This window comes from Chiloscyllium punctatum, chromosome 1 (genome assembly GCF_047496795.1).
Source record: "Chiloscyllium punctatum isolate Juve2018m chromosome 1, sChiPun1.3, whole genome shotgun sequence".
NCBI lineage: Eukaryota > Metazoa > Chordata > Chondrichthyes > Orectolobiformes > Hemiscylliidae > Chiloscyllium > Chiloscyllium punctatum.
The window spans coordinates 51087942-51110599 of record NC_092739.1 but is presented as its reverse complement, the minus strand read 5'-3'; the positions used below and the strand labels follow the sequence as shown (position 1 = coordinate 51110599).

The window sequence follows — 22658 nt, the reverse complement described above, 5'->3', positions numbered from 1 at the left end:
CCCCATCTGTCCGAAAATAGAGCGTTCCTACAAAACCTTACGTCACCTGAAATGGCGTAGAGTGAAGAAGCATTCATTTATATGGGAAAAATTCCACTTTTTTTTTGTAAAAGCGAAAATCTTCTTAGGATTTCTTTTTGGTTAGTGAAACGAGTACTAAAGTAGGTCTTTCGAAGTGGTGTAAAGCGAACTTTTGAAAAACAGGGGATACCTCACTTTTTCGGCAGGATTGATGGTCAGGCGATACAACATGAAAGTTAATGATTCATGTTTCTTTTGTTCATGCTGCACACTACTGAATTCTCCAAGTGTCGTCCTTTTATGCACAGATTTCTTTTCTTTACACCTGAACTGATACTTAATCAAAAAAATCTTTAACTCTGATCTTACTTCTGAGATCTTTCCTGAATTATGATTACATCAGTTGTTTATTTGAAAGCATCTATTCTGTGGACTATAGTTTTATTATTCAGTCAGTTTTAGCCAGCACTCTTTTGCATTCTTGTTGATAATCAGGCATTTTGAAGAGAAACAAAATCGCTTTGTTCATAGTCGATTTTTTTTTCCTCTTTCTTTGCGTTTCCCAGGCAACTTGCTTGGCCATTGAAAACTCTAACTATAGGTCATTTTGGTTACTGCAGTTAATTATGACCTTTCAGTTTTCCACTCTCCATGTCCAGTTTACATCAGAGGTGAACCTGTACAAACAAGAGTAGCCATTAAAGATGAGCTATTGCTAAAATTGTAAGACACCACTCATACCTAAAAGCATAAGAAACAGCAGCAGGAATTGACCATACAGTCCCTGAAGGTATCCTTAAAAATACTCCCTGATGGAGCATTTTTCAACTCTATAGATTGGAGCATTGTAAAGATGCACAAACCTTTGAAGTGAAGAAACCCCTCTTCATCCTAGACCTGAATGACCATCCTTTTGTCCGAGACTGTGCGCATGTGAGGTAGGTTCCCAAGTCCAAAAAAGTCTCCTTTTTATTTCTTGTAAGCATCATTTAGGATACCAGTTGTTGTCCATATCTAATTGCCCTTGAACTGAATGAATGGTTCACTAGGCCATTTCTGAGGGCAGTTAAGAATCGACCACACTGCTGAGAGTCTAGAGCCACATATAGGCCAAACCCAGGTAAGGATGGTAGATTTGCTTCCTGAAAGAATATTAGTGAACTAGATCAGTATTTACAGAATTCAATGACATTAAAGTCAGTGTTACTGGGACCAGCATTGAGTTCCAAATTTGAATTAATTGAATTAAAATTCCCCCAGCAGCCGTGGTTGACTTGTGCCCATGCCCTGACCATAAGCATGAACTTCTGTGTTACTCATCCTGTGATTGTACAACTACACCACCATTACACCTCACTGCTTTCTGTACTTGTTGCTAACTTTGAGTTCCAATGTGAGTATACCCAAGTCCCTCTGAATGTCCATCAGTTTCACATCTGACACCCAGTGGGCAGATCAGAGAACTGGGCACAGACATCAGCATCCTAATTTGTAGCATCTTATCTTTTAGAATCGTAGAATCCCTACAGTGTTGAAACAGGCAATTTGGCCCAACAAGTTCTTGACCATCCAGACCTACTCCCCTACTCTATTATTCTACTTTTCCCCTGCTGTGAGCAATTTGGCATGGCCAGTTCATCTCGCCTGTACATCTCCAGGAGGAGCCTGGAGGAACCCCACACAGACACTGAGAGAATGTGCAAAATCCGCACAGTCACCCAAGGGTGGAATCGAACCTGGATCCCTGGTGCTGAGAGGCAGCAGTGCTAACCACTGAGTCACCGTGCTGTCCATAAAGACCCATTTAAAAACTTGGAATGTTCAAAATGTGTGCAGACCACCATATTCAGTTCTGATTGCATAGGAATTCATAAAATGTACAGTGTAATGATTTATCACAACCAGCCCATGTGTGTTAATGATCCAAAACACCATCTTTTCTTGTTTCAGTCTGTCATTGTAACTCTTTATTCCCTTCTCCCTCATCTGCTTATGTAGTGTCCCCTTAAATGCATCGATATTATTAAATTCAACCCTTGTGTGTGGTAACAAGTGACACATTCTGTCTGGGTAAAAACATTTCTTGGTGATAATCTTATATTGGCAGCCTCTAAGTTATGCCCCTCTGCATAAGAGAAAACGTTTCCCCTGCATCCCCTTTACAAATAACTTTTTTAAAATATAATTTTCAATAACTTGATTACATCACCCCTCAGTTGTCATTTTTCTAGAGAAAAGCATTTGAACCCATCAGTTATATCCTCCCACGTACTTCTGATTATTATCCTTGTAAATCTTTCAAACCTTGATTGAAATAAATAAGATCCTGAAGTATCTTAACATGTTGTGGAAAGAATGTTTCCTTTAATGGGACAATCTGGAAATAAGGGTCACTCTTTAAGTATCAGGGGTTGCCCACTTAAAAATGAGGTTAGACAAACTTTTTCTCTAAACATAGTGTGTCTTTTTGGAGCCATTTATTTCCAGAAGAAATGGTAGAGGCAGAGACATTTTGAATATTTTTAAACCGAGGTAAGTTAAGTAAGAGGGTAAAGGTTATCAGGAGTATGTAGGGATATGGATTTAAGATTATAGTCAGATTGGCTATGATCTTGATGAATGATATGAGCAGGATCAAGGGATTGAATAGGGCAAAAATGAGTACTGCACTTGCTGGAAACCAGAGTTTAGATCAGAGTGGTGCTGGAAAAGTACAGCAGGTCAAGCAGCATCCGAGGAGCAGGAGAATCAACATTTCAGGCAAAAGCCTTTCATCAGGAATCATTGATTCCTGATGAAAGGCTTTTGCCTGAAACGTCTATTTTCCTGCTCCTCCAATGCTGCCTGACCTGTGCTTTTCCAGCACCACTCTGATCTAAACCCAAGGGATTGAATAGCCTATTCTTTCTTTCTTGTACGTTATGGTTCAGAAATCTCTTCAGCACTACCTATGTTTCTATAATCTTTTATAACATAGTGGGCAGAAAACTACAGTACTGCAAGTGTAGCCTTCGCAAGGGTTGATACAAGTGTAACGTAACTCTTAGTTTTAAATTACAACCTTCTAGAAATAAAGCCTAGTGGCTGGTCTGTATTTGTTTTTTGATAAACTATGGATGTGTTCTTGAGCAGCCTTGCATTATAGAAATAGCGAACCATAGAAACCGTAATCGTGTTGCAGCCAACATGCTGCTTAAAAGTTCACGCTTCAGAAACAGTATCCCCAATTTATCAGTCGCGTTATAGCAAATTTGCATTAACAACACGTCTGTTATAGCAGAATGACTTGTCATGCAAATTTTAATGACTGATGTACTCTGAGACCCCTCCTTGAATCCTGCTGAGTTGCACTTTCCCAATAATGACTGACTTTCCTTTCTTCCTAGCAAAGTGTACAATCTCATTTATCAGTGTTGAGACACTGAGAAAATAGTTTTTTTAAAACACAGCAAGGTACTATAATCTGGAATGAACTGACAGAAAGAGTAGTGAGACAGATACAAGAGTATCAAAGGTGAATTGGATAAACCCTTTTGAAAGGAAAGAAATACCAGGGGAGATGTGTGAAAAGATCAATTTATTGGAGATTATTTGGATAGCTGTACTAAGGGGAGTTGAACCAAATAGCTTCCTCTTGTGCTTTATTATTCTATGATTGTATGACAACTGTGACTGTACTTTAAAAGGATTCTGTTAGCTGTAAAGTAAATTGAAATTGTGATACTATTGAAATACAAATTCTTTCTCTTTTTCTCTTGTCCCATCTTTCTTCAAAGAAAGAAAGAAAGAAAAAGAAGTCCAGCTAGGTAGGCAATTAGCATTCCAGTTACTTTCATTTACACTGCACCAATAGGTTTGCCCAAGGCTTTGATTTTGCAAGCTAATGTGCAAATTATTCATTTAAAGGTGAGTAGTCACAAGCAATGTGTTCATGAGGCAAGTTGAGATCATTCACACAGATGAAGAGCTGCAGCTTCTTTTCACCAAAACACTTATTGATGCTGCTGTCCTGTATAAAATTACACTCTTCTGCACTGGAGATGCTAATCTATGATGTCTGTGAATATTAAGTAAATTAATAAAGGGCATTTATTTATTTAAAAATCCTACATTTTTAAAGGACTGTTTGATTTGAAGGACTGTTTGATTTGAAGTCAAAGTGCACATTCTATCACCAATTTAATATGTTTCCTTTCACCTGTTTTTCCCATGAATGAATTTGAAATAACATAAATTAGTGCTGAGAAATTGCAGCATTTGGGAGCTAGGTTGTACCATATTTTTAATGAGAAGTTGTAATTAACAGCAGAATGTTGATATCTCCTATCTGTCAGTTTCAACAGAGAAGCTCACTCCAGGTGCTGCTGCTGCCTATCTATGTCATGTCGGGTCATGGCTGAAGCATATTTTCTGGGTTTCCCAGGAAATTTCACCAAAAGCATGTAGTTACAGTTCAAGTGTAAGCCCTGTTCTGTGGTCTCGTAATTAGTGCACACCATTTAAAAAAAAAATCAGCTGCTTGTCAATCCCAGGGAGATTCAATTATTACTGTACCTCAAGGGAAAAGGTCAACATTCTTGGAATTCTTTTTCTCTTCAAGCCTCAGCACCACCTTAGGGCAGGGATGCTGTTACAAGATCCAGTTGCCAGCATCAGTTATTGGAAACAGTGCAGCTTCAGTAGTTGATGCAGGGTTAGTGAAGTGCAAAGCAACAGGCTGCAGACCTGCTAAACTGCACATCTGTCACCTCAAATGGCTCTGCAGAATTTCTATCTTACAATTAGCGAGTTAGTTGAATTTGTTCATAACTTTTTGGAAAGCTTTATATCAAAGTTAACTTGTGGCTTTCAAGAGTTAAAGTAGGCTCAGCTTATTTATGTTTTGAAGATAATGCCTACTAAAATATTCTGGTTTCTATGGATACACTGCGCCACTGGCAGGAATAATTTGCAATGAATAATTCCGGTCTATGTGAGAAGTATAGGTACAAATACACACAGTCACATCATTACACTTGCATCATTAATTCAGGCTGTGCATATCTAATCCAATAGGATTTATTGATTGAATTTCATTTTCTATTTGTATTATGGACCTTACTTATTATTTAAAAGGCCACTGATCTAAAAATAAGTGCATACTTTGCTTTAGCTTGCATCTCAAAATTATCTGCGATATTAACAACATATTGCACATGCAGCTAAACCAAAGCTAATAAGTTAGATGGTGTGATTTGTAGTGTGCTCATTCAACAGATGTGACAGTGTTTATACCACCTGGTTATTGCATTTAGCTTAGTAGGTGACTAATCTTCACGGTGCAGCAATATCTCCACGTGCAATGACGTAGGCCATTCACCCTCTCAAGCCTGTTCTGTAATTTAATAAGATCCTGAAGGATATGTACACCAACACCATTTACAAGCCTTTGTGAAGGTTGTGGCTGCTTGTTATGGATTTCTGAAGGCAAAGGAAATTGTTTCACTAAGTATCCTGCCAATCCATCTTTCATGTTGCTAACCCCACATCCAATTTAATGAGGAAGAAAGTGTGGCACATCCCTGCCTCTGAAGCAGAGTCCCTGGATTCAAGACCATCTCTGAAACATACTGGCAGAAGGAAGTTGCACTCATAATGTGGCTGTACAGATGGAATGTCAACATTCGCCTGGTGGTAGGGGCTGGGAGGGATTTGTGGTCAGCCATGTCCTGGAAAGAAATCTGAGCCTGTACCATCACTATCCACAATTACTGACTCCAATGCCTTTATTGCCTCAGCAGCTTGGACCGATTCTGGGGTGTTCTGGTTATTTCAGATGGCTGAATTACGAATCTGTATCAGATTAGTGTCAATAATGTGAGGGTTTAATTCCTATTCGGGCTGAGGTGAATTTAGAACCTGCTTCCTTGTTCCACCGACATTGGGGACAGATCCACCTTAAAACAGAGACCTGGAGAAGAGGATCCAATGAACTCTTAGCTGATTAAATTTAATTTTAGAACATCGAACACAGAACTGTCCAACACAGGAATGGACCCTTTGGCCCACAATGTTGTGCTGAACATGATGCCAAATGATTTTAATCCCTTCTGCCGCCCTTGGTCCATGTATTCCTTGCATATTCACGTGCTTATCTAAAAGTCCCTTAAATCCCCTTCTCAAATCTGCCTCAGCCCCCACCCCTTGCATGGTGTTCTAAACTCCTACCACTTTGTGTTTTAAAAAAAAACTTGCCCCTTACATCTCCTTTGAACTTTCTCCTCTCACCTTAATTGCATGTCCCCTAATAATAGACATTTTAGCTCGGGCTGGGGAAAAGATGCTGACCACCAATCCTATCTATGCATCTCATAATTTTATAGACTTCTATCAAGTCTCCCCTCCGCTTTCGCTGCTCCAGAGAAAACAACCCATGTTTTTCCTAGCTCATACCTTCTAACCCAGGCAGCATCTGGTAAACCTCTTCTGCACCATCTCCAAAGCCTCCACATCCTTCCTGGAATGTGGTGCCCAGAATGGAATGCAATACTGTGTGGCCTAACCAAAGTCTGATAAAGCTGAAGCATGACATCTTGGCTCTTAAACTCAATAAAAGCAAGTATGTCATCAGCTTTCTTTACCACCCTATCTACTTGTGTGCCCACTTTCAGTGAGCTATGGACTTGAACCCCAAGATCCCTCTGTTCAGAGTTCTGACATTAACTGTATACTTTTCCTTAACATCTGATCTCCTGAAGTGCAGTACCTCACACTTACCTGGATTAATATGCATCTGCCATTTCTCCACCCATGTCTTCAACTGATCCATATCCCACTGTATCCTTTGACAATCTTCTCTACTATCCACAACTCCACTGATATTTGTATTGTTGCAAACTTACTAACCCACCCATCTACCTTTTCATCCAAGCCATTTAAGTATATATCACAAACAGAGGTCCCAGTATGGATCCCTGTGGAACACAACAAGTGATGGACCTCCAGCCTGAAAGAAAGCAGAAGGTTATGGTGGAAGGGTGTTTATGAGCAAACCAGTTCTGAATCCATGCAGCCAAGTCACTGTGGAGCCTATGCATTTTAATCTTCTGGATGAGTCTACAATGAGGGACCCTGTTGAAAGCCTTACTGAAATCTATATAAACAAAATCCACTGCTGTACCCTCATCTATCATCTTTGTCACCTCTTTTGAAAAACTCAAACAAGTTAGTAAGACATGACCTGCCCTGCACAAAGCCATGCTGACTGTCCTTAATTATGCCAATGCTTTTCCAAATGTGTATAAGTCTATCCCTGTGAATTATCTCCAATAGCTTCCCACCCACTAACGTGAGACTCAGCCATCTATAGTTTGCTGGATTGTCCCTATTTCCTCTTTTGAACAGGAAAAACAACATTCGCTACTTGTATAAATTTATACAATTTATTTTCATTATAATCTGTTTCACCAGAATTATACCAGAGTGTATCTGTGCAGTAACAGTTTCAGAGCCAAGATAACTTTCCTGAGTGTAAAAGGCTATGGTACAGATTTATGCTGAATACATTTTATGTTTATCTAACTGCATTCTTATGGCAGCTTTTGTGTAATTATCAGAAAGGAGCGTGTTCCTTCTGTGAAGCACCAAACACAAACACAGGAGGAATGGCAGTGCCTGGTCCCATGATGATCGAAGGATTCTGGAACTGTTTTCCTGGTTTGGCCAGGAGGATGGAGAATTGCCAGAATGAGCCTCTGTTCTGGTATCTGGTTAAGGATTTGTCCAAAGCTAAAAGATGCAACTTTTCATGGTCAATCAATATTAAACCTGCTGAAGAGAAGTCGTTTAGAAGCTGGAGTGATATTGGACTTGTCTGTATGAAAAATGCAGTTCTTTGAGTGGGCAATGAGTGGTTTTGCATAAAGCTAAAAAGTTAAAGGATGTAACTTTTCTAAAGTTTGAAAATTCATTGTTTACTTCTTATTTCTCAAGAGTCTGCAAGTGTACTTTAACACAAAATAAAAAAATTATTGGAAGTGAATAAGAGAACGAATATTACACTCGACAAAAAGTTGGAAAGATTTCAGTGCAAACACTAGCAAAAAGCTTCATGCTCTCACTATTCCTCATCCTAAAGAGATCTTTACAAACAGCAAGCCCTATCGAAGATTTACCACTATCTCTGCCCTAAGTATTCTTGCTGGATATGATGCAACCAGTTTTCTCCTGATGAATTTCTGAGCATTCGCAAGTTGCTTTTCTTCAGCTGGCATCTCTTCCTGAGACATGTAACCCAGACTGCAAACTAAATTCACTATTATTTAAACTTCAGAGCAATATGAGAGTTCTATAAATTCTTCTCAGCAGTATTGCAGTATTTGTTATTTGAATTTAACTGTCCTGACTCTGAATAAAATACACCCCCTCCCCACGAACTCACTTTCTACATTTTTCAGTCACCCTCTGTGCTCTATGTATACATTACTAGGTAAAAGGACAGTTGTTTTTTTTCCTGTAAAGTGCATTAAACAAATTCCCCATGTCTTCAAATGTCACAAAATTTCTTTACAAATACTTGTATGCAAATGGAGCCCCCACACCTCCTGCACCAAGCCTGCAAAACGACTGTAAATTGAAAACCTCTCTCCTCCTCCTCAAAGCCCTGTGAAGTTGCTAACAAGCTTTTTAGGAACTTAACAGTTCTCTGCTAATTTCAAAGCCCTAGTTTGGCATGTGTGCATGTTAACTTATTGAGATGTAGCTATTTCTGCTACAGTTCAGTATGTATTATCCCAGGCCAGTATCAGTGACCTGGGATCTCATGGCATTCATCTACTGGTGATTGCAGGAATACAGCTCTATATTTGGCAAACCGACATATGTGTAGAATCGCAAGTCCAACAGCTGCTTTACTATTTGAGTCTACATTTTCTTATTTTGTTCTTTCTGCTCAGCATGCAGGAAGTAAAAATATCATACAACATAATTACAAAAATAATCTACGGAATGTCATCAATAATTCAGGATGTAATTGATGTTTTTGTGTATAACTGGCATTTGTGAATTGTTCTCCAACCTAAATTTATGCTATCTTCAATTGAAAGTCTAGGAATGCAGCACACACATCTCATCCATGTATTTTTATTGCCTTTAGCTTGTAGTGTCCTTGAGGCTGTGACAGATTGTAGGAGCTGTGCTTCATTATTAGTTTCCAGACTGGCCTTTAGATGGAATGCTACTTGAATCTCACCTGTCAGATGACTATAGCACAGCCTTGACAAGTGATTAAAATGTCTCCTGCCCAACCATCTGTCAGGAGTCAAGATCCAGATGGAGTCAACCAGTCTACAAGAGGAGAAGCATATTTAGCAATTGAAAATATTCTGTATGTATGACTCCCTACTGGAATTTTAACATATTCTAAAAATACCTTCCATGAGGAAACTTAACCAAGTATATAGATTTGAGGATGTGATACCAAAACCAAGTTCTAGAAGTTGGATCAAGGAGAAGTGGGAGTAAACAAGCTACACCCAAAAAAAACACATTATCTTCATATAGTCACGCCTATTCTTTTATGACTTATTACATGTGAATCTTATGAAATTTTACTGTAGTAGATATTTCATATTTCGAGGAGGGTTTTGAATAGTTCTGAGAGAATTGAATCATTTCAGGACGTGTGGAGATACCTGGACTTGTTTCTTTGAGATGGCAATGAAAGATCACTAAAGATAAGGGAGACTTTTTTAAAACAAGCCTCCCTCAAAAATCATGGACCACAACTGGAGCTAGTTGAACAGTGTCTATATAGAGTATGCCTTAGAATCTGAAATTAGGTGGAGGATAAGAAGCCTGTGAGGAAGGTCTGCCCAGCGGGGGGGTCTCCAATATATTTACATTTTTTTAAAAACCTTCTTGTTGAGTTTAGGGTGAAATAGATATGCTCTTTTCATAGAATCGTTGAAGGAACTTCTCATACAGTCAGATGTACAGCACAGAAAATAGACCATTCGGTCCAACTTGTCCATGCCAATCAGATATCCCAAACTAATCTAGTCCCATTTCCCAGCACTTGGCCCATATCTCTCTAAACTCTTCCTATTCATATATCCATCTAGATCCTTTTTAAATATTGTAATTGTACCAGCCTCCACCACTTCCTCTGGCAGCTCATTCCTCCACGTGCACCACCCTCTGTGAAAAAGTTCCCCTTAGGTCCCTTTTTACATCTTTCCCCTCTCACCATAAACCTATTCCCCGAGTTCTGGACTCTGACCCAAAGGAAAATACCTTGCCTATTTATCTTACCCATGGCCCCTCTTGATTTTATAAACCTCTATAAGGTCACCCCTCAACCTCTGACGCTCCAGGGAAAACAGCCCCAGCTTATTCAGCCTCCCCCTATAGCTCAAGCCCTCCAACCATCCTTGTAAATCTTTTCTGAACCCTTTCAAGTTTCACAACATCTTCTGAAAGGAGGGACACCAGAATTTCACACAGTATTCCAACAGTGGCTTAACCAATGTCCTGTACAGCTGCAGCATTACCTCCCAACTCCTATACGCAACGCTCTGACCAATAAAGGAAAACATACCAAACGCCGCCTTCACTATCCTATCTACCTGCAATTCGACTTTCAAGGAGCATGAACCTGCACTCTAAGGTCTATGTTCAGCAACGCTCCCCAAAACCTTACTATTAGAAGTGTACAAGTTAGAAGTGTACAAGTCCTGCTTTGATTTGCCTTTCTAAAATGCAGCATCTCACATTTATCCACATTAAACTCCATCTGCCACTCAGCCCATTGGCCCATCTGATTAAGATCCCGTTATAATCTGAGGTAACCTCCTTCACTGTCCACTACACCTCCAATTTTGGTGTCATCTGCAAACTTACTAACCATACCCCCTATGTTCACATCAAAATCCTTTTATATAAATGAAAAACAGTGGACCCAGCACTGATCCTTGTGGCACACCATTGGTCACAGGCCTCCAGTCTGAAAGGCAACCCTCCACCACCACCCTCTCTCTTCTACCTTCAAGCCAGTCCTGTATTCAAATGGATAGTGCTCCTATATTCCATGAGATCTAACTAGTCTACCATGAGGAACCTTGTTGAACGCCTTACAGAAGTACCTATAGACCATAACCGCTGCTCTTAAATCCTCAATCCTCTTTGTTACTGTGGAAAAATCTTAATTATCTGAATGAAATGGGCGGGTACTATTTCATTCAGATAATTGATTATTCAGATAATTGATTTTTAACTTAAACGGGGAAAGCCGTTCTGATCTAACGCTGTGCTCTACTGGGGAATTTGTTTAAATCAATAATTTTAATGAGTCTGCCATTTAAACAAACTAATCTTTGCAGTCGGCAAATTACAGGTTAAAATGAGAAGAACTAAACCCTTACCATGAAATCCCAGCATTAAACAAGGTCCCAAACAGCTTATACAATCGCCAGACCATTGACACTGTTTCTGGGAGTTCTGTCTCGCGATACAAAGACGGAAGCCCCGCTTTGTGCATGTGTTTACATTCTCGCCTTTTTTAAAATGAACGGCTCGATAAAGTGCCGGGAATGCCCTGTAAGACATTTACTTTTGCAAAGGGCTGTGTAACAACCCTTACCTTAAAAAAAATCCAGTCACTGATGCTTGAGCTTCTTTGTTTTTGCCAGCATTTTCACATGTTCTTCAGTACAGGTAAATCAAATACACTTACCTCTTTGATGTAATGTTTTTGCAGACCTTGAAATCATCTTCAGATAATCGAGGTTCCTCTGTGCTTCAAAAAATTCAATCAAGTTAGTAAGACATGATTTCCCAAGAACAAAGCCATGTTGACTAACCCTAATCAGTCCTTGCCTTTCCAAAAACATGTAAATCCTGTCTCTCAATTCCATCTAATAACTTGCCCACCACCTATAATTCTGTATTTCCTGAGAAAATCTGCCAAGACTGTAGAGACAATTGTATAGATTAGTGATTTGACAAAACATTCCAGAACACTTGTGGACAGTCTTTGGAACATACTACATTGTCACCTTTTTGCTTCTGAGAATAAACCAAATGGCTAGAAGGTGTTTTATTTTCTTCGAAGTGCACCTCTGCAGGAAGAACTTTTTTTTTTCCAAAACTACTTTTCCAGAAGAATGGTTGTATATTAGGTTGTTTAAAGGAATAAATGTTAGACAATTATGCATTGTTGAATGAATTCTTTTGATAAATCAATAGTTGCACTTCTTCTAGAAACCTGATTGCTGGACCCTTTTTTATATATGGTATTTAATAAGTTGCTCTAGTAACTGAGAAATATGCCTTTATTTTAAGTTGTTACATATGGAGTAATGGGGCCAGAGCAACAGTGCTATCCTCCAGTCTTGCTTGCAACAGTACAAAAATGGAATGATTTCAGAATCCGTTAAAGAAAGAATAAACTTGTGTTTAATTGTAACACCATCCAGACTCTTAGAATATTTCAAAAACATTTCATTCAACACAGAATAAACTTGTCACTGTTATTGGATTGACAAAATGGCAGCTCTTTGGCTTTGTGCTTGCTGTGCTCAAAGATTAATGCTATAAATGACCAAATAACCTGTTCTGGTATTGTCAGTTAGAGAGATTTTTGGTGCTTTTCATGACTGCTGAATGACTCAGAGTGTATGAAGTAATTTTCAAAAATATTGACCTTGTAAGATAGAAGCCTTTGAGGCCAGTGTTACACACAGCAACAGATTCTATTTTTGCAAGTTGATTAGAGGATAAATATTGACTGGGACACTGGGGCTGACTCCTGTGCTCTTTTTCAGAATGCTAGCATGGGATCTTTTCCATCCAGGACAGGCCTAAATAGAGGCTCAATGTAATATCTTGTGTAAAAGACAGCATCTGTAACATTGCAGTCCACCTGCAATCCTGAACAGGAGTAACATCCCTGGTTGTTTTGTTTTGTGCTCAATCCTGGAATGGAGTTGGAACTGGAACCTTATTTATCGATGACCGTACAACCAATGAGCCACAACTGACAAATCTTGAGAGAAAATATTGACGAGAACACTTTTTTAAAATAAACTATGGAGCAATTTACTTTCACTTGAGAGGACAGACAGATTAAAACCTACCACTTCAAAGGAATCTGGCATCAGTGGAGGAAGGCACATAACTCTGAGCTGCAAGTATGAGCACAAATCAAAATATTAAGACCTTTTACATTTGAGATACCGGCATCAGTAGGTTGTTGGCAACATGAAGGAACATAGCTGTGCTGGGAATTCCTTCTTCTATAGGATCCACCTAGAACAGCAGAAGCAAGTTTTAAGGAATCCATAATCCCCGTAGTCAATATCTTTGCATCAATAGAACTCATTTTAAAATATTAACTATGCTTTCAGTATAGGTACAAAAGTGATATCAGAATCAAATATCACAAAAGTAACATTATCAACCATTTATGAATCCAGTTTGACAGCTTATTTCTCAGTCTCAGCATTTACCCACCCCTGGGCAGCAGGAATGGCTCAGTGGTTAGCACTGCTGCCTCACAGCACTAGGGACCCAGGTTTAATTCCACCCTCAGGCAGCTGTCTGCGTGGAGTTTGCACCCTCTCCCTGTGTGTGTGTGTGTGTGTGTGGTGGAAAGGGGGGGGGGGGGGGAGAGGGGAGTTTACTTCTGCTACTGTTTCCTCCCACAGTCCAAAGATCTACAGGCTAGGTGGATTAGCCATAGGAACTGCAGGATTACAGGGGTGGGGTAGGGAGGGGGTTAAGTCTGGTGGAGTACTTTTCAGAGGGTGGGTATAGATGGGTCGAATGGCCTGCTTCAATGATTCTCAGCCAGACCTGGTCGTTTGGCTGGGACTTGGAGCTACAACGCAGCATTAAGACCCTGTTATTTAAAAGTGATGAGTCCCGTGCCCTGGCCTTGGCTTTTTCTTCAGTCTATTTAGGTCAGTTGCACACCTTTCCTGACTCTCCAGCAAAAACAAGAAACTAATATCCACTCTCTCTTCATCTCCATCACATGTAAAGGTCACCCACAATGACAAAGTTGTAATAGTAATAACTGCTCTGTTCCAGGTCCTGTTTTAGGTCCCTAAAACTATTCTGGTACAACTTATTATAACCCTATAGTTACAGACAAACCAGCAGAACTGAATTTATTTTTCTTCTTATGATCATTTTAGTAATGAACACAATTTCACTTTTTAGAACTTTGTACTTTGCTCAAATCCAAATCAATAAATTAAACATGAATTAGCAAGCAACTGGCTATTAATTAATTAATAAATGACACAAATAGCAGATCCCGATATAGCTCACTGATTTACTGAGCAATCTATTTATGTGTATGGCCCTAATTTCAGAGCACAATCTTTTGAAGCCTTGAACCTTCTCTAAGAGAATTCCAATTCTTTTTTTCCATATCAAGACTTTGTCTCTGATCCTCCGCTGTAAGCAGTTCCCAACAAGCTCCACAGGCAAGGTATTTACCAAAATGATCATTGCCTGCAGAATCTTCATAACTGTGCTCACTGTTGTCTTAATGGCATCAAACTACCAGAAACACCTTTTATCCTAAATGAGATTGCTGCTTTGTAGGGCCAATCCATTCCATTTTTAAAAAAAATTTGTGGCATTCACAATAAATTTACCTTTGTCTTCCTGTTCATCTGTTTTCACTTGCGTTCCTGAAAGATCACTGGGTGAATTCCTCCATGCCTCTTCCTAGTCTCAACAAGTTTTAGTTTCTCGAGAACCCTGAAGTTTTTGTTGAGACTTTGGTCATGAAGTTCAGTTTGCTTTGGAGCCTGAAGTTTGTTTCCTTTTCAGGTAGAGTCTGACTCAAAAGAGCCGTTGTAACCATCAGTCACAAGTAATATTTTTGCCATGTTCCCAATTATACATATTGTATCTTACAAAATTATAAGGATTAATCAACAGCACATGTATGCAAGTGTGAGCATTATGATTTAGGTTTGCATGAGCCACAACATCTTAAGGACGAATATGACTGAACAATAAAGGTCATACAAAAAGGAAAGGAGACTCTAGTGAAAGAAGACTGAAAGAAAATAAATCAACAGCAATCATGAGGTGATCAAAGGTCTTCCAATTTTTTCTGGTTAAACCTGTCGAGAACAATATTACTGGCAATCTATCCAACTTCTAGGTCCTGGTTGTTAGTCAGTTTGCTCAGTTGTCTGGATGGCTGGCTTATGATAGAATTATGCCAACAACATTGGTTCAATTCCTGTTTCAGCTGAAGTTACCAGAAGACTCCATTTTCTTCACCTCTCATGAGATATGCTGACCCCTCCATTAAACTCACCAATAAGCATCCCTCTCTAATGAGAATAGCTAATGGTCCTATGGTAACATTTAATGTGATGATATGGAACTTGAGAAATTCACAGTCATATCACTTTTTTTTTTGCCCCTCCGGATTCAACAATTTCTGCTTTGAAATTAGAGAGCAGACTGACACGAGCACTTTCTTTAGTGCTTTTGTCAGTTGTTTCAATTGCAAAAACAGGTGCTGAGTCTATTCAGGTTTCAGCTCCTGATCTCCATTTTGTTACATGTTCATATGCTTTCTAACATGCATTTCATTATTAGGAGAGTATGGTGCTGTTACAGACATACTATTTCATATTAAACCTAGGTCTTATTTGCTGTTTTCAATAATACTACTTTAAGCCTGCCTGCAAAGTTTAGACTGTTCGTTCCACCAGACCATTGGACAATGGATGGTATAGAGCTGTCATTAGATGTCAAACGTAACTTTAGGAAATACTCTAATTCCTTGCTGGTAAATGATGGTCCATTATCTGTGACCAACACATCTGGGAGTCCATGCGCTGCAAAGATGTCCACAGTTTTCCAATTGTCGTCCTCGTGTTTGACGAATGAACTCTATGCATGTCTAATCACTCTGAGTGGACATCCATAATGACTAAAAACAAAGACCCCATGAAAGGACCTACGTAGTTAATGTGTAACTGAGTCCACAGTTTACCTGGGCATTCCCATGAATGGGAGAGAGCTGGACCTCTCTTATCCTTGTTTGCACTCAACAGCATGGCTATGTCTGCAGCCAATCCTGGCCACCAGACGTAACTTCTTACCAACATTATCTTCAATTTGGAAATGCTTGGGTGACCTTAATGGAGTTCAGCCAGTATTTGGCAGCAACCTTTACTTGGGACAATCACTCTTGCTCCCCATTAGTAATATGCTATGCTTTATGCTAACCTGGTTTTTCCAGGTCCAGAAAGGTTTCACTTCTGATTGTGGTGTGCCTTTTATTTCTTCCCTGCCACCACCCCCCTCCCCCACCCCCCAATCACCATCAGCAATTTCAGGTATGAAAGTACTGTATCCTATTGTGTTCACAGTCTGATATTGTCAGTGAGTTGTAGAGTCTCAATGTCTTGGCCATTATTTATGGCTCATAACTGGCTATCTTGTCAAGATCACATTGTCTGTGGGAACTTGCTGTGTACAATTTAGTAAATGCCTCACTGATTGCCGAGTGATGTTCTGTGTGGTGTCTGTGAAAGGTGGTGTAGAAATGCAAAAATGGCTTTCTTTAGTCTTCAGAAATGCTCAGGATCACCGAGTGGCCAGAACCCCCAGCTACAGCATGACTATTCACAATTCAAAATTAGGTGGAAAAAATGATTTAGTGAAAGCAAAAGATAAATGTTGTGAACAGAATGTGTGTGGTATGTGCAAAATTTTCAATAATATGTAAAGTCTGAACATCCTCAGGGAGAATGGAGAGAAGAGCACTGCTACTGACCTCAGTGTATCTGAGAAAGTGGTAAAATAAGTTAAGGTTTTAGTATTGATTACATTCAGGAACCTCTTCTGGAAAGTTTGCATGTGGGAATTAGATGACGATAAGATCAGAATTGGCTAAGATATGCCAGCAACAATGCAGTTGTATGACTCTTGTCTTGGTTCATATGAAGAACAGCAATTTGGTTAAGATATTGTACTGGGACTGGCGTTCATGTTGTCAATTGTACAAGTCAGTCAAGAAAACAAGCTCTGTCAAAAAAAATTACACAATCATCAAAAATTACAAATGTGGATTAAGTGAAGGTTTTTGCAAATTACATCCAAGAATATTCCAGAAAAGATTTTTAACTTTTCCATATGCACCTGTCTGATATCAGTCTGATGGTTTGAATGTTAAAGACGACGTGATTGCATGCTGAAAGTTTACATAGCATCTAATTTCAATTTGTTTGTGGAAACTAGCTAAACATAGCCAGAAATGTGACAGGCTCTACAGAATAATTAAAATTAGACCACTGGAGACTGGGTATGTTCTCAGTCTGGTCACTGCCCTGTTGAATGAGCAGACTTAACTTTAAGAAAAGTTAAAGTTCAAATAGACCGCAAAGTCTTATCTAAGAACATGTTAGGTTTATGAGGAATGGTTTATATATGTGCCTGTTAGACAGTAGTTTATCAAAAGAGCATAAGAAAACAAAATAACAAAAAAAGCTTCCCCACTCTGCAGGTTCATGCTCTCGGTTAAGGCAGAAAACCGTCTTGCTCGCTGCTCATTTGTTCAGATTCTTCTTAATTGACCTAAATCACTTAATTTGTTTTTAAAATGCTTCAGTGATTTAAGTAGACTATTCCTTGATGATCTTTCTTTATATCAAAAGACAAGAGCTCAAATCAACAGGTACAAAACTGGAAAAATGCCTTGAAGTCTGGTAGCATTTATTGAGAACAGAAGTTAGTCAATGTGTTAGACGCAATGTGTCAGGGTTCCAACACCTAAAATATGAAGCACTATCTATAATAGTTACTGCCAAACTTTTTTTGTTTCAGATTTCCAACATCTGCAGTTTGTTGTTTTGTATTCAGCAATATTTGAATGATTTGTTTTCAGCTTGGAGTAAAGCACTGATTATATTACAGAACAAACTTTACACTTAAATTACTAAATACTAAAGTCTCATCTCCCAAATCGCTCATGTGACACTCACTTGACAATTGTGGAATGAAAGCTTTAGGTCAGTGTTTCCACCGTAGAAGGCTAAGAATTAAAACAAAAAACTTCTTACCTGCATTGTGAATGTTACTGACAAGGCCAGCATTTCTTACCCATACTTAATTGCTTGTGAGAAGGTGACCGTGAACTGTGGTTGAACCCCTGCACTCCATGTGGCGTAGATACATCTCCAGTGCTGTTTGGAAGATAATTGCAAGTGGCTGGAGTTACCAACCATCTGTTCCCGTCACCTTTTTGAGGTGTAAGACGTTTCTGATTTGCAATGTACTGTCAAAGGAATCTTAGTGATTTGCTGGAGTGCATCTTGTAGATAGTACACCCTGCTGCTTCTGGACCTAAGTGGTGGAGGGAGTTAGTATTTAAGGTGATAATACTGTGCCCTTGCCATCCTTGGTGCTTCCTCCAAATTCCGTTCCAGCTTGTCCTTTCACAGGGTTGAAGTTTAAATGCAATTAGCCAGGAATGAGGCATCTCCCTCATAAGATAGATGGGAAGTATATATTTCTAACACCGTGTATCAGCCACAAAGATCTCCTCCCAATACTGGGGAAGTGGCTCAGCTACGAATTTGCCCAGGGATGAGTTCTCAAATCTTGTCATCAGTCAAGGGAAAGGAATGTTGTAAGCAGCCTTCAAGTGTCTGATATTCATCCCAGGGTCTGAGGTTGGTGTCCTTTTTGGAGACAATTTTTTTTTCATGGGGAAAACAAATAGTTCATGAAAACCGAAAGACTTTTTGGACATAACACAAGCCCTGATCCTTGGGTGGCCATGGAAAGGGACGTGTCAATGGGATACAGAGCCAGATTAGTGTTTGTTTGTGGTGAGTTGGAGTTGTTGTTTTGCATGTAGTTATTGTAATGTTACCAATTGTTGGGTGTTATTATTCATAACTAATTAAAGTGCTCAACCTATTGAACTATGAGCTAAACGCAGAATCTCTGAAGTCTAAGTACTATCTAATCTGGCTAACTTATTGGTGTAGTCCTTTCTCCAGATTGAATCTCCATGATGAACAATACCCATTATCATCATTTACCACTTCTCATAACATTGAGGGCTGGTAGCAGGCCTGGGGTAGTCCTATCAATCTACGCTGGGTGTCCTTCCACTGTCAATGAGCAATGTAAAAACTTTGGAAAATGCATTCATGCAATGTTTCAAAACTAGCCAGAGACTGTGGTCTCTTACATGCTCCTGCTGTTGTAATATTGCTGTGTCTTTCTTTCTTCCCTTTAACTCTGATTTTGTTTCAGATAGAGATGAAGAATGTGTGGTTGAAATAAAGTAGCCTTCAGTAACTTTCTGTCCATTCATTCTTGCACTCATTATGCTTTACTTACCACCCTGTGGCCCCTACCCAGTTGTCTACTTACCTCTGCATGCCTATTGTTGCACCTTTCCTCACTTAACCACATTGCAATGATGTTCCCCTTGTTCACCCTTATCACTTCATTCAATTTCAGCTGTTCTGCTCAAATTCCCTAAAGTAGTTGGTAAGAGACAAGAAACCACACTTGTATTCAGCTTGCTTCTGCTTTTCCCTGCCCCATTCACACGTCTTCATATCTGCTTTGCTTAAAGAAGCCCTGTTTACATTTAGATAATTTTAAAAAAAAATTAAATCAAATTACAATGTGCAAAGGAAGGGACGTTCTCTCTATCACTGTTCAGTTCCTATGTCACACTATCTCATTATCTACTTGGCTTCATGGCTTTAAACCTCTATTGCAAACAAACAAACACAAACTAGCTATACTCTTGGTAAAAGGACAGGATATTCACAGGAGATGTGATAGTATCTAGAAGTCACTGTCTGAGAGGGTGATCGAGGTGGGAACCATTACAACATTTAAGAAATATTTATATGAACACTTGAAATGTCATAGTACACAAGGCAATGAGCCTCATACTAGAAAATGGGACTAGAAAAAAATGGATGTATGATGACTGGCATTTGACACTTATGGACCAGGCCAGACCCCCTCAATGTATTCCAAGAAGGTTGCTGAGTCCCTAACTAATTATTTTAAAGGCAAATGTGAAGCTGGTCAAACCACTTGGCTTTGAGCAAAACAGAATTTATTTAAACACTACAGTTTAAACACGAACAAAAGGAAAGTAAATTTAGAGTAACTTAACTATTTGAAAACCAAACCAACTCAATACCGCAACTTAACTAAGGAGCTGTTCCGATTCCTGTAACATCTGTAAACACATCCCTTGACAAAAGGTAAATTCTAAATCTGGTTCTTACAGGCCAGAGAGATTTCAGAGAGAAGTCAGTCAGGGATTACCTGCTGAAGCTTGGAACCTTTCTCTGGACTACAGCAGCTTCTGACTGTTAGAAGTCAAAAAAAAATCTAGAAAAAACGTGAACTGGGAGAACTGTCCACTCCCCTACCATTGTTAATCTGGGCTCTTTCCCAGGCATTTTGGCAGCTCTGCCTTTACGACCTCTTTAAAAAAAACGAAGACAAAATAACTTTGTTAAAGGGGCAACATCGTCACAACAAAATGGGTTGAAATGTTTCATGCCATACTGTAATATCCCTGACTCTGACTGCATTTCCCCTTGTACTTTGAGACATGACCACTCGGTTGACGCACGCATGCGCGCACGCACACAGTTTTCTGAGAACGATATACGACTGTTTTTCAGAAAAATGTCCATCCTATTAACTGATTTAAGACTGCCTGGCCCTGTGTATGCTCTATACTTCAGGGGAAGGCAGGCCTATGGGCAGTATTTAAGGTGTGGCTTAAAGAGCCATGCAAAACCAAGAAGGCGTGCTGGGAGCATGTGTGTCGACGCAAAGTGAGTGCTAAAAAGGCAAGCAAGCAGTCTGGTCTAGTCTATGAGTGGAGTACCTGTCCTGCATGCGATGTATCTTTGCAACAGTTTTCTGATGAGAGGTGCCAGTGTAATGCGAAGTACAACAATACAGTGCAGAAGTATGCTGTGGATCCAAGTTGTGCCATGATGATGTGGAAATGTTGGCATATGCCAGGTACCAGTATCCATGTTCATGGAGGTACATGTGGCATTGCCAATGGAATATGCCCTCATGTGTTCGTGCCAGATATCCAAGATGATGGTCTGAAGCAGCAGGGGTTGAGATGAGTCATCAGGTGTCTGCTCTGACTTTCATAGCAGGAAATCTCAGCTTCTAATTTCTGTGTGGTGGGTGATGGAATTGGGAATTCATATTAATGAGGCAATGTTGATAAATGTGGGTGATAATAGGTGATAATCTGAATTAGTGGATATCTTCCCTCGCACTAACCAGAATCTCATCTCCACACCTGGGACTTATTTGGAAATTTGACTTTTTGGTCTTTACACTGAGAAAGACTTTGCTTAATATCGTGTGCACCCCTCTCTTGTCATAGTCCACGTCATTTAGCACCAGCAAGGATTCTGCCCATGGATCCTTTTTGAAACCGAGCAGCTATGTCTCAAGTTGTGCACCTATTGAAGCAATGCTTTTGAGTTCTAAAACTTTAGAAAACTTGGTAAAGGTTGGGGGTGCGGGGAAGTGCATGAGAGAGAGCGTACGCAAGTGAGAGTGTGCAATAGTAGTGGGAGGGAAAGATGGACACAGCTGAAGACAGAAAAGGGAGATGAAGATTTTCTACATTCATGGTCAGTTAGTGGTAGGACAACTGGAGTAATGTTGAATAAAAGAGAGATATACTGTCAGTGTTTCATTTTGCATTCATCAGGACAGAATCGGAAACCCATTGTTAGAGACATAAAAATTAGAGCAGGAATAGGCCATTCAGCACATTGATCTTACTGCACCATCCATTATGATGATGGCTAATCATTGAGCTCAACATCCAATTCTCACTTTCTTAAGAAAGGCTATAAGCAGCAGCCTGGGAACTATGGACCTATGAGTCTGACCTCATTGGTGGATAAGTTGTTGGAGGTGATTTGGAATGATGACACTTACTTACATTTATAGAAGCAAAGAATGATTAGGGAGAGTCAGCATGGTTTTGTGTGAGGGAAGTCATACCTCACGAGCTTCATTAAGTTTTTTGAGGGAGTAACCAAAAGGATTGATGATGACCGAGCAGTCGATGTGTTTACTTGGACTTTAGTAAAGACTTTGATAAGATTTCACATAGTAGACTAATTAATGAAGTTAGATCATACAGGATTAGGGTGAGCTTGCCAATTGGATACAAAATTGGGTTGCTATTACAGTATGTGTCCCTCATCTAAAGGGAAAAGCTTTTTCCTGTTGATAGGATTAATATTAATAATAATGCATACCAACTTATCTATGACCCTCAATTTTGAGTAGTGTTCAGTCAAGTCCAGGGAAACTCCTTTCACTCTGGTGGTCTCACTGGAGTAAGTCAAAGACAGCCATCAATGTCAGCCTTGGAGCTTGGACATGGTCAGGGGGACCAGTACCTCTGCAGACAAAGAAGTAGACCATGGTCAGCCTCAATATTAGTGCACCCAGCCTAGGAAGACAGTCAGGAAGCTTCACAGAAATGGTTGTACAATCATGTGTCTGGTTTCTCATCATTCAGTAAAGTCATTCATGGGGATGGTAGATCAATTCCAATGGCAATTCCTCTGCTCACCAGGTCC

The 22658-nt window shown here is 39.6% G+C and overlaps 1 protein-coding gene across 12 annotated transcripts in view; it reads left to right on the top strand.

Moving 5' to 3' along the window:
• LOC140464516 (protein FAM184B-like) overlaps positions 1-22658 on the top strand; it is a 199330-nt gene that overhangs the window by 94677 nt on the left and 81995 nt on the right. Inside the window, exon 1 of one of the 12 annotated variants that reach the window (XM_072560252.1) lies at positions 885-959. The exons of the other annotated variants lie outside the window; for them this stretch is intronic. The gene's annotated coding sequence lies outside the window, so the exon portion shown is untranslated. Of the gene's footprint in view, positions 1-884; positions 960-22658 lie in introns of those variants that run through there. 12 annotated transcript variants of the gene reach the window in all.